The sequence below is a fragment of the Somniosus microcephalus genome, chromosome 4, assembly GCF_052327205.1.
Source record: "Somniosus microcephalus isolate GS21.2 chromosome 4, FLI_Smic_1.0, whole genome shotgun sequence".
Taxonomy (NCBI): domain Eukaryota; kingdom Metazoa; phylum Chordata; class Chondrichthyes; order Squaliformes; family Somniosidae; genus Somniosus; species Somniosus microcephalus.
Window position 1 is genome coordinate 122,260,193 of NC_140990.1, and position 9,405 is coordinate 122,269,597.

Sequence of the window (9,405 nt, forward strand, 5' to 3'; positions counted from 1 at the left end):
GAACCTGCTAATTAATAAGACAAGGCATCAGCTAGAATCTTACACCTCTTTACTGTTCTGTTCCTCTACTCCTTTTAAACTTTTACCATTTAATGTAGATTTCCTACTTTTTTCTTCCTCCCAAAATGCATCACCTCATAATTTTCTGCATGAAATGTCAGCTGACATCTCCCGGCCCCATTTACTAACCCGTGTATTCACACTGAAGTCACTTACAGTCCTCTTCACAGTTGGCCAGGGTCCCTATTTTAGTCTCGTGGAGTTTTTCATCTTGTGCCCCACATACCCAAGCCCAGATCATTTCTCTGAGACGATTCACTAGGTTAATTCCAGAGATGAGGGGTTTGACTTATGCGGAAAGGTTGAGCAGGTTGGGCCTATACTCATTGGACTTTAGAAGAATGAGAGGTGATCTTATCGAAACATATAAGATACTGAGGAGGCTCGACAGGGTAGATGCAGAGAGGATGTTTCCCCTCATGGGGAAATCTAGAACTCGAGGGCACAGTCTCAGAATAAAGGGTCGCCCTTTTAGAACTGAGATGAGGAGGAACTTCTTCTCTCAGAGGGTCGTAAATTTGTGGAATCCTCTGCCCCAGAGAGCTGTGGAGGCTGGGTCATTAAATACATTTAAAGTGGAAATAGACAAATTTTTGCAAGATAAGGGAGTGTGTGGCGACACGCCACCACTGGACACAATCCGCTCACGGCGGTACGGACAGTTTAAGCAGACGCCCCCAACCGGGGGCCCTTTCCTCCAGCAACTTGTTTCCCACAGGGACAGGCTGCCGGGAGCACTTCCTGCCTGGGGAGTATTTAAGTCAGGCGCGGGCTCTTCCAGTTCCTGTTTTGCCATGAGGCTGAAATAAAAAGCTGTACTGTTTCACTGGCTCTGGTCTCGACTCCCACGTTTGCCGCGGTATCTCAACAAGTGAAGGGTTATGGGGAGCGGGCGGGGAAGTGGCTTTGAGCCTCAGATCAGCCATGATCTTACTGAATGGTGGAGCAGGCTCAAGGGGCCAAGTGGCCTATTCCTGCTCCTATTTCTTATGTTCTCTGGGCACCTTATCAAACACCTTTTGACAATCCATCTACACAACATCCACTGCATTTCCTTTCTCACTGCACTGTGTTATTTCCTGAAATAATCCCTGCTGTCTGTCCTGAGTGAATCCATTTCACTGCCAAATGTTGCAATGTTTGCTCCACCCCACAGGGTTCCATCTGTTCAAAGCCACAACAGAAAGGTCCAGTTTTCCCCTGGAGTTTGAGAGAAATCAGCTTCAACAATGAGGCAGAGTTTCAGCCAATGAGGGAGATCCGGGCTCAGCCCCGCCCACTGGGTGCCGCAAGTCCCGCCCCTCACACACGCCGATTGCTTGGAAGACCAGCCGCCCGCTCGGTCATCCAGCCCCGCCCCGCTCTTCCTATTGGTCCGGAGCTCCCGTCAATCACCCGGGCAGCATGAGCTGAGCATGCGCGGGAGAGGCTCATTGTTGGGCAGTGGCGGAGACTGAGTGACCCGACAGGAGAAACAACAAGTGGCCTTGACACAGCAGAGGGAGCAACTCAGAGCCGGTTAGCATCAGGGTGGGCGGTGGATGTGGAACTCGGTCCCTGGACTCCTGTGTCGGGCTTTCTTGTTGCATCAGTTTGAGCTGGAGTGGAGAGGGGGGAGAAGCTGCTGGGTTTAACCCCCAGTACTTCTGAGCCCAGTGGGACCCAACAATTTCCAATGTGAGACTGTGAAGGGAGGTGCATTCTAGGGGAGATTAAGTTACGAAACAGGCACTGTCCGTACAGTGTAACAGATTATCGTTTTAGGAACAAGTATTTCTGTAGAGGCTTTCAATCCATTTTATATATACAGATTTTTTTAATTCATTCGATGTGGGTGTCACTAGCAAGGCCAGCATATATTGCCAGTCCCCAGTTGCCCGTTGAGAAGGTGATGCTGGGCCTTCTTCTTGAACCTCTGCAGTCCGTGTGGTGAAGGTACTCTCAGATGCTGTTAGGTGAGGAGTTCCAGGATTTTCACCCAGCGACGATGTAGGAACGGTGATATATGCCCAAGTCAGGATAGTGTGTGACTTGGAGGGGAACTGGGAGGTGATGGTGTTCTTATGCACCTGCTGCCCTTGTCTTTCTAGGTGGTGGAGGTCGTGTGTTTGGGAGGTACTGTCAAAATTCTAGTCGAGTTGCAGATGTATAAAGTCGCTCTCCTTTACCCCTCCCCCTCCCCCTCCCACTGCGCTCTCTCTCTTCCCATAGAGGCCAGAGTCTTGTGTAGGCCCAGACTGGGTGGTGTGTTCCCTTCCCTGAAGGACATTAGTGAACCAGTTGGGTTTTTACGACAATCCGGCAGCTTTCATGGTCACTTTTTCTAGTGCCGGCCCCACAAATTCCCAAATTCATTCAGCTCAATTTCACAACCTGCCTTTGTGTTTTTGTGGGTTCTCTCTCACCCTCACTTTTTCCTGTTTTAATTTAATTTTGCAGGATATTGGAAGGGGAGGATTTGCAGATGGGAAGCTCAAACCAAACATCACTTCAATATCTGACTGAGTCGTTCAATTCATCAGAACATGGAAGCAGAAAGCACCGTTCAGAGCGGGGAGAAACCGTTCATGTGTTCTATGTGTGGATGAGGCTTCATCTGAACCTCTGACCTGTTGAGACACAAGCGCACTCACACTGGGGAGAGGCCGTTCACCTGCACTGTGTGTGGGAAGGGATTCACTCAGTCATGCAATCTGCTGCAGCACAGGCGAGTTCACACTGACGAGAGACCTTTTGAATGTCAGGACTGCAGGAAGTGCTATAAAAGTTCCAGGGAACTGACACACCATCAATCAATGTGTTCACACTGACGAGAGACCGTTCAGGTGCTCTCACTGTGGGGATGGGTTCAGGAGATCAACTCACCTCACTGTATACCAGCGCACTCACACTGAGGAGAGGCCGTTCACCTGCTCTGAGTGTGGGAAGGGATTCACTCAGTCAACCAACCTGCTGAGACACCAGCGAGTTCACACTGGGGAGCGACCATTCACCTGCTCCGTGTGTGGGAAGGGATTCACTCAGTCAACCAACCTGCTGAGACACCAGCGAGTTCACACTGGGGAAAGACCATTCACATGCTCCGAGTGTGGAAAGGGATTCACTCAGTCAACCAACCTGCTGAGACACCAGCAAGTTCACAAGTGTTGGTGAAAAATAAATTCACTCGAGTCTGTCTTAAAGTAAAAGTACACAGTTTAATAACAGAACGTTGTGGGAGAAGGTCATAGACCCCGCGGTCTAGTGATACCCTTCTCGTTCTCTCTTGGTTGGTACAGCTTTTTATTCTATTTTCATCCAGTCACATTGTATTACAATAATCACCTGATCACATCGTATTACAATAATCACCTGATCACATATGGCTTATTTATTCTTTTCAGTATTAGTAAAGGTTAGTTACATCTTACTATGCCTTTGGTCACAGGTCAAATTCCCATGACCCCTATATTCTGCTGTGTCTACAATTTTTAGCTAAAGCAGCACATTTCTTATCGCTTAACACACACATTCTGTCTTGTCCCACAGCTGCGTCTTATCTTTGTTTTTCAAAGCTTTCCTACACACTATCTTTTGTGCAAGACTAGCGATAGTAGAACTTTTTCAATCTGTACTGTCTTATCTTTGTTTTTCACATAGCACTTTTCAGTCTGTCCTTTGTTTAGTTTTGCCTTTTTACGCAAGTCAATTTTTATTGTGATATTTCTTATCGCCACCTGGTTTCTTTTAGTTCTTGTTCATTTTCACATGATCCCACTCCTTTGTTCTGATTTCAATTATGCTGGCATCACTTAATTAGTGGTCACCTTGGCTGTCTGAATTCTGAGAGGGTTCATTTTAACCCCTTCAGTTCGTCCTGTTGGTCCCGCACCAAATTTAGACTTTGGCTAGGGATACCAACTTCTTTTCCATTTTTACCACCCCCAGGATTACTCCTATACTGATGGCTTAAACTTAGTACCTATGTTTGTCTTTTCCCTCTGTCTATCTTGTTGTGCTGGGCGTGGTAGTCTGTGCAAATGATCGAAGAGCTTTACATGTACGTACCTACTTCTGTCAGTTCATTATCCTGATTAACTGTTTGGTTTCTGGCTCAATATCGATTATATCAACTGTAGCAACCGGCACTATTCGGGCCACAGCTGCGCTACAACATGCATTCAAAACTGTCATCATAACACAAAATAATACTACAACTATAATAACAATTATAAGTCCATGCGTCAGATATGAACCCCAAGATCCTCCAAATAGCCAACTCCACCAACCTTCCCCTGGGGTTTCATGCAATTTCTTCACCTTTTTTATGTGCTCAGCCAGACTAGTTATATTTTCTGAACTGTCCGGGATATAAGTGCAACACTCAGCGCCGATCATTGCGCATGTCCCGCCCTCATTAGCCAGTAGATAATCAAGGGCCATTCTATTCTGGTGAGCTACCATTCATATGGCCACCATTTCTGCGCTCATCTCTACCAGGGCTTCTGCTGTATCATTTACAACTTGTTCCAATATGGCTGCTACTAGCTTTATTTCTTTTATCACCCTGGCTACTCCATACATAGGGAACAGTATAGCTCTGAACCTTTTGGCTTCCGTTATTTCCCTTTTGCCTCGGGATTTTGTCCCAATTCCAGGGTGTCCACTGAGGCTGTCAAAGTGATGTATATAGGGCACCACATATCCCAGATAGCACGAGCCCGTCCTGTCTTGGGGCAGCCAGGGGTAAGCTTTGTGTCCACAACTAAAATATGTGCCGTTGTATGCCGTATAGTTTGTCCATAAGTTGTTCATCTTGGTGATCTTCCCTCCCAGGGACCCCCACTGGCTTTGTTTGGGGTCTGGCTAATGTCCCATTCTCCAAAGGTCATCAGGTCACCTTGGTTACTACTGTTAACCGTCTGCAAGGGATATCGCTGTTCACAGTTGCTCCATCCCACCCCCTGTCCTTTTTTATTTTGTTCTAAACATACCGGTCCTCGGGGCCTTCCAGCTCCCGAGGTGTTGGTGAGGACCAAGAATGGGGGTTGTTGAGCCCGATTATATTTAGGCTGGTACCATCCCTTAAAAGCGGTGAGGCTGTAACCTGCACTTCTCCAGTCCCCTGCTTCTAACTTCTGTCTAAACCCTTGCCCTTCAAGGGTCCCATCGGTATCGTTTTGGCGAATTAACCACTCGGCCATCTCCAATTCATTTAAGGGGATCGGTCGCAAGGGAATTCCCCCTTTACTATGTATTGGCACGTGAGCACACCCAACACGAACTTAGGTTCATATTCTTTGCATAGACATAAGACATATACAAGAACGTATTTACGTGTAACTCTCTTTTCCATAACGATTTCCCCTTTCGATATTTCCGGGCTGCTGGGCACTGCAAGTTGATAGGGCAAGGAGTGTCCCCGCATAGGACAGTCCAATTACTCCTGCCAGTCAATTGAGTCCTCAGACCTCTGATCAACCAGGCTGTAGTCTCGGTTTCTCGTTCCAGCCTCCAATCCTCTTGGCTTTCATCGTTCGAAGCTGAACATGGAACTGTGTCTTGGTTACACAGTCTTATGGGATTCCGTCGCCAGGGGAGGCACTTGTATTCGAGCAGGGTAATGTCCATCGCGCATACTGCAACTACACTGATACATATAAGCATTTTCATCTTATTACTCTATGTTAACAACGCCCCAAAGGCTATATCGCCAATCTAACCATTTGTTGCTAGTAGATTCTGTTTTTCCTGCAGGAATACATAGATACATAATCATTAATTCGGCTCCTCATCACAATCATTTGGATTCCTTCCTCTCTCTCAACTGGCCGGGGTCGAGGTCGGTGGGATTGTTCCCAGACGTACTTCAAAATCCACCCCAAAGTGTATTCCATTAGAATAATGCCTATAGTCCAGACCAGTACCCGTACCAGCGCCCATTCCCATTCCTTATACTGTCTCCAATATTCCTCACTTTCTGTAAATGGTATTTGCTCTGGTGTAGTCATCTCTGTACTGGTGAGGGGTTGTAGACCTTTAACTGTGTCCAGTGCTTCCACTGTCCCATGCCCTTTATATCAACGCAAGCACACGTATCGCTGCTGATAAGGACTTGATCAGGTCCAGTCCATTTTGGGGCAAACCCTAGTTTTTCTGGTAGGACCTTAACCATTACCTTCGTTCCCGCAGGGGGAATGCATGGTAACGCAGTCAATTCTAAATCTTTGTCTTTTTCTTCCTGTCGTTCCCTAACCTGCTGTCTCATTTCTTTCAACTGTCTGCTTAACTCAAGGACATACCGGCGAAGCCTGTCTTGCAAAGGTCCTAGCTCCTCTCCACCCATGATTATTCCATGGGGGAGTTGCATTGCTTGCCCTGTCATTAATTCATAGGGCGACAATCGTGTGGTGCAGTTTGGGATGGCTCTTAACTTCATTAATACAACGGGCAACACATCTACCCAACCTTGATGTTTCTCACCCAACGCTTTGGCCAATGCGGCCTTTAGGGTTCTGTTCATCTGTTCCACCATCCCGGAACTTTGGGGGTGATAGGGAATGTGGAATTTTTGTTTTATTCCCATCCATTCACACATACCCTTCATGACCGCACCTGTAAAGTGGGTTCCCTGATCTGAATCTATTTGGATTGGTACTCCCCATCTGGGAATTATTTCTTCTGCCAGTATCCATGCCACCGTGGTAGTGGTACAATTTCGCGTGGGGAAAGCCTCTACCCATCTGGTAAACTGATCTATTATTACTAAACAGTACTTCTACCCCCTTGATGTGGGGAGTGGCCCGGTAAAATCTATCTGTATTTTCTCCCACGGACCCCTTGGTCTTGGCTGATGAGCCATGTGTATTTTAACGGGGCAGCCGGGGTTGTGTTGAGTGCATGTCAGACATTGTTGGCAATATTGTGCCACATCCCTTCCTAGCCCCGGCCACCACCAGTCTGTTCCCAACAGATGGATCATGGCTCCCCTTCCTACATGGTCGGCACCATGGTGTAATTCCAGGAGTGTCCGATGGATGCAGGCAGGGGCAACCACCTTTTTATCCTTTCACCATATCCCCTCCTCATCCTGTCTGCCACCCTTTTGGTACCATTCTTGCTTTTCCCTCGTGGACGTGTCTGTCTGTAATTATTTAATATCTATCTTTTCCACCTGGGCGCTTGCTACCATTTCTGTTATAACATCTTGTTCTAGGGCTTGTTGTGCAGCCACATCCGTGGCTCGGTTGCCCTCCTGTTGTCGGGTTTCTACCTTTTGGTGGGCCTTAATTTTTATTACCACTGCGCGCTTTGGGGCTTTAGCGGCTTCGAAGAGTCCCTCTATTAATTTTTGATGTGGTTTCTGCCTGAGGTCACAAATCCTCATCTCCCCCAGGCGGTCATGTAGTCATGCACCACCCCGAATGCGTATCGACTGTCTGTATATATATTTACGGTTTTTTCTTTAGCTAGCTCCAAAGCTTTCGTTAGGGCTATTATCTCCACCACTTGTGCTGAGAGCCCTCCATCCAGCCTCCCTGATTATTCTGTTTCCAGCTGATCATTTACAACTGCCCACCCGGTTCGTGGTGCCCCATCAATATATTTCCGGGACCCATCCACATAGAGAGTGAATTGGGCCTCTTCTAGTGGCTCTTCTTCCAGTTGGTGGCTTTCTATCTCCTCATCTATGTTGGCACAATGGTGAGGCTCCCCCATTCCTAACATCCCTTCAGCCGGGTTTTCCCCGGTATCCCTAACTATCTGTACTGACTTGTCTGCAGGCAATAGCACCGTTTCCCATTGCGCCCTTCGCACGTTTGATACCGCTCTTAGTTTATGGTTGTTTACCATCTCCACCAAAGTATGTTTGGTGTGGAGGACTATTTCACCTGTCATGACAGTGGGCTCACTGACCTTTACTAGCTATGCTGCACAATCTAATGCCGCTACACATCGGGACATCCCTGCAGAGTAGTATGCCACTGGTCGTCTCCTATCCCCATGTTGCTGAGTCACCACCACAGCATAAAATCCTCCCTCATTCTCACAATGGATGTGAAAGGGCTTTCTCATATCCGGTAACCCGAGTCCCGGTGCCAAAATTAAGGATTGCTTTAGTTTGTCGTACGCATCCTCCTGTTCCGGACCCCAGTCAATAGGGGCTTTACCCGGGTTTCCCCCTTTTACTAGTTTCTGTATTTGCTCTGCTATTGCGGCAAAGTTAGGTATAAAGTTCCTACTGTAATTAAAGAGCCCCATCACTTTCCTAACCCCTCTGACTGACACGGGTCTCGGCATTTCTTGGATTGACTTTCGTCGGTCTGTGGACATTGTCCTTATAAGAACATAAGAACATAAGAAATAGGAGCAGGAGTAGGCCAATCGGCCCCTCGAGCCTGCTCCACCATTCAATAAGATCATGGCTGATCTGATCCTAACCTCAAATCTTCTATCACTCTGCATCCACCCGAACCCATGTGATCTCCCGGGAGAGGCGAAAAACCAGATAAAGACCCAATGGCCAATTTGGGAGAAAAAAATCTGGGAAATTCCTCTCCGACCCATCTAGGCGATCGAAATTCTTCCAGGAGATCACTCTGTCCCTATATTTTCTACAGTACTTACCTTCTGTAAAGGCGATCTCCACCCCAGCCAGGAACAGGAATAAAACCATCTCCTGAAATCTAACAGAATTAGAACACAGTAGGAGCAGAACAAGGCTACACGGCCCCTGGGCCCGCTCCACTACCCACAGGGCCATGACCATTCCGAACCCAGACTCATGTCCAATTTCCTGCCCGCTCCCCGTAACCCTTTATTCCCTTTACTTCTAGGAAACTATCTATTTCTGTTTTAAATTTATTTAATGATGTAGCTTCCACAGCTTTCTGGGGCAGCAAATTCCACAAACCTACCACCCTCTGAGTGAAGAAGTTTCTCCTCATCTCAGTTTTGAATGAGCAGCCCCTTATTTTAAGATTATGCCCCCTAGTTCTAGTTTCACCCATCATTGGGAACATCCTCACCGCATCCACCCGATCAAGCCCCTTCACAATCTTATATGTTTCAATAAGATCGCCTCTCATTCTTCTGAACTCCAATGAGTAGAGTCCCAATCTACTCAACCTCTCCTCATATGCTCTGAGACAACTGTTGCCCCAGATAGGTGACAGTAGCCTGTCCAATCTGAGCTTTTTTAGGGTTCACCTTGAATCCTCCCTTTTCTAGCGCTTGTAAGATTATAATCAGAGCCGCTATGTGCCCTATCTCATCTTCCGAAGCTATTAATAAATCATCCACGTATTGTAGAATTGTGCTTCTGTACGGGATGAGATCTATCGGTTCTAATAGGGAACTCATTAC

General features: G+C 47.2%; 1 pseudogene; it reads left to right on the plus strand.

The window, feature by feature from the left end:
* The window catches only part of LOC147119717 (uncharacterized), a 28,140-nt pseudogene extending 24,725 nt beyond the window's left edge, over positions 1 to 3,415 (plus strand).
* Positions 3,416 to 9,405: the final 5,990 nt, after the last annotated feature.